This window comes from Saimiri boliviensis, chromosome 9 (genome assembly GCF_048565385.1).
Source record: "Saimiri boliviensis isolate mSaiBol1 chromosome 9, mSaiBol1.pri, whole genome shotgun sequence".
Classification (NCBI taxonomy): Eukaryota; Metazoa; Chordata; class Mammalia; order Primates; family Cebidae; genus Saimiri; species Saimiri boliviensis.
The window spans coordinates 28,616,263-28,619,242 of NC_133457.1; the positions used below are offsets into that span (position 1 = coordinate 28,616,263).

The 2,980-nt window shown below is 39.3% G+C and overlaps 1 long non-coding RNA gene across 1 annotated transcript in view; it reads right to left on the minus strand.

The window, feature by feature from the left end:
• Positions 1–2,964, minus strand: part of LOC141585609 (uncharacterized) — a 38,603-nt gene extending 35,639 nt beyond the window's left edge. Inside the window, exon 1 of the long non-coding RNA XR_012519173.1 lies at positions 2,874–2,964. This is a non-coding gene — a long non-coding RNA (uncharacterized LOC141585609). The remainder of the gene's footprint in view (positions 1–2,873) is intronic.
• Positions 2,965–2,980: the final 16 nt, after the last annotated feature.

Genomic DNA, 2,980 nt, shown 5'->3' on the forward strand with positions numbered 1-2,980 from the left:
GATTCAAGAGAGAAAACCTAGGATGGAGTTACAAATTTTGGAGTCATTAGCATATAGATGTATTTTAAGGCCCTGAGACTGGATGAGATCATTAATGAGTTGAGAGAGAAAGGGGCTGAGAGGCTGAACTCTGGGCACACTGAGGTTAGGAGACGTCGGGGATGAGTAGGGAACAGCGAAAGAGACTAGGAAGTGAAAAGACAGCTGGTGAAGGGTAGAGTCGTAGGAGCCAAATGAAGAAAGTGCTGAAAGGAAAGAGTAACTAACTGTACTTTTTAAGTAAAGGAAATAAGGACTAGGAATTGACCACTGAATTTAGTAACCTGAAAAGCACTAATGACCTTGCCAACTGTAATTTCAGTGGAGCAATTAACTGAAGACATTCGAGTGAGAAGAAGAATTGGAGGCAGCAAGCATAAACAGCACTTTTCATGATTTTCTCACATGCTTTAAGACAGGTAGAGCAATCCATCAGGATGGAAGCTGAAAGGAAAAGTGGGACAGAGGGTATCTTTTGGTTATCTTTTCAATGGGAAATGTTATAGCATGCTTAATATGCTGTGGGAATGATGCCGTAAAGAAGAGCTATTAGTGATGGAGTAGGAAGAGGCTTGCTGGATTAAGGACTTTGAGTAGAGATAAAGTGATAGACTCCAGTTCACAAGTGAAGATGGAAGCGCTGACAGGGCCTACTTGCTAAAGAAGGGAAAGTAGAGTAAGTGGAGAGGCAGATGTGAGTAGGTGAATAAATGCATGAGAGTACCCTGTGGAAATCCCTTGCTGATTGTTTAGGTGAGAGTAGGATGGAGGCAGAAATAAGGGAAATTAGAAAAAAAGGAAGAGCGAGTGAAAACCATCTACTAGCCTGGGTGAGATGGAGGCAGCCGGGAGAATGGTTCTGGGAATTTAGTGTTACTGCCAGAAAACAGGTGAGTGGTTTTACATTTTAGAGTGAGACCAGTCAGCATGATGGTGTGTTTTTCTTGAACCACATTTTTGCTACACCGAAGTAGGTACAGATAAGTGAGGAGTTGAGAGTGTATAATAGGAACGCTTTAAATATTATGAATGACTTGGCCCCACCCACTTTCAGACATTTGTTTAGTTGAGGAAGGGCTGGGCCACTGGATTTTTTTTTTAAAGCACCTAAGATAATTCTAAGTGAAGTCAGAGTTGAGTTGCTGGAGTATTACATAGCTTTTGCCTGAAGCAGTTAGGAGTATGGATGAATTTTTGTGGATTATAAAGCTAAAAAGGTAAGTTTAGTTGTGATTTATTCATTTTTGGATAATCCTGGTCTAGAATTTTTGGACTGGGGGAAGTTCCCAAGATGCTTGAAAAAGATGAGAGTAAAGAAAATGTCTGACACTTGCTCTGTGGCTTACAGATGTGCGTGCACACACACACACACACACACACACACACACACTCACAAAGAAAGAGAAAAAGAAAAGAAAATGTCTAATATTTGTCGTCTCTACCCCCATCATGGGGAAAGTATCCAGAAAGTTTAGATGTAACATTTTAGGCATTTGAAAAATTTTAAACATTGTACTAACTTGGGCTGGGCGTAGTGGCTCACGCCTGTAATCCCAGGACTTTGGGAGGCAGAGGCAGGTGGATCACCTGAGGTCAGGAGTTCAAGATCAGCCTGGCCAACATGGTTAAACCCCATCTCTACTAAAAATACAAAAAAAAAGAAAAAAAATTAGCCAGGCCTAGTGTTGGGGACCAGTAATCTCAGCTACTTGGGAAGCTGAGGCAGGAGAATTGCTTGAACTTTGGAGGTGGAGGTTGCAGTGAGCTGAGATTGTGCCACTGTACTCCAGCCTGGGCAAAAAGAGTAAAACTCCATTAAAAAAAATTATACTAAGTTGGATAGAAACAAATCAGTTTATGAATCTTTAGCAAATACGTTAAATCATATTTTTAGCATAGATTTTTATGCTAAGTTTCAGCCTGAAGCATTTTGTGTGTAAAATTGAAGTCCTGACAGTAGCAAAGTAGAGCATATACTTTCAATTTTTGATATGAAACACATTAATAAGGTTATTGAAACATTTTTAGTCTATAGATGGATTACTATAATCCATCAGAAAAAAGGAATAAAAAGAAACATGACGCTCTTTCCAAAACATGCAAATTATCTTGCTTTGAATCTAGATTTTGAATAAAATGGTTTCCTAAGTATCTTTTGTTCTGAAGCAGTGAAGACTCTGGGAGAGTTTACTGTGATTGGCAAACTGCAACTTCTTAGTACACAAAAACACAGCTAACATTCTCCTATTTTTTGGAAAGGAGACATAAAACTTTCAAGTTTAGAGATTCATTTTATCAGCTCAGGAAGTTAAAAATTCACAGTGCTATCTATGTACATAGCAGACATTCAGAGCAAAATAGGTGGGCCAATAAGTGAGTACACATATACTCCGCTTTGTGAAAAGTTATTAAAAACTTGCTTTGAAATAAGTATCTATTATTTATTTCTCATTATGAACAGGGCAAAATTCTCAGTCTTTAAGTCACAGGAGTTTTATCTGAGCAAACTTTCAACAAGAATTCGATATCTTTCATTTTGTTCCTTTTTTTACAGAAAAGAAGCAAGAAACCAAATACTGGGGGATATTTTGCACAAGTATGACTTCAAGAAACCCAAGCCAGTGCAAACAATTAAAAAAATAATGGAACCGAAGACAGTGAACCTTTCAGGAATGCTATGGACATTTATCCCCTCTGCTGTCATTTACGTTTCTGTAGTCAAGGCTCAGTTATATCGCAGATGAGGCAACTCCCTAGAAACAATGATCCCTGCTAAAGCTGCTCTAGGAGCACAGGAATTCCTTTGATGAGCTCTAAGAGATTGGTAACAATACCTCCTGAAGGGCCATGTTGCTAGGTAACAGCTTGTTTCCTTGGTCACCGTGAATCCATGGAAGACCCCCAGAAGAGGCTGCAGATTCTTGGTGGACAGCTCTGGTAT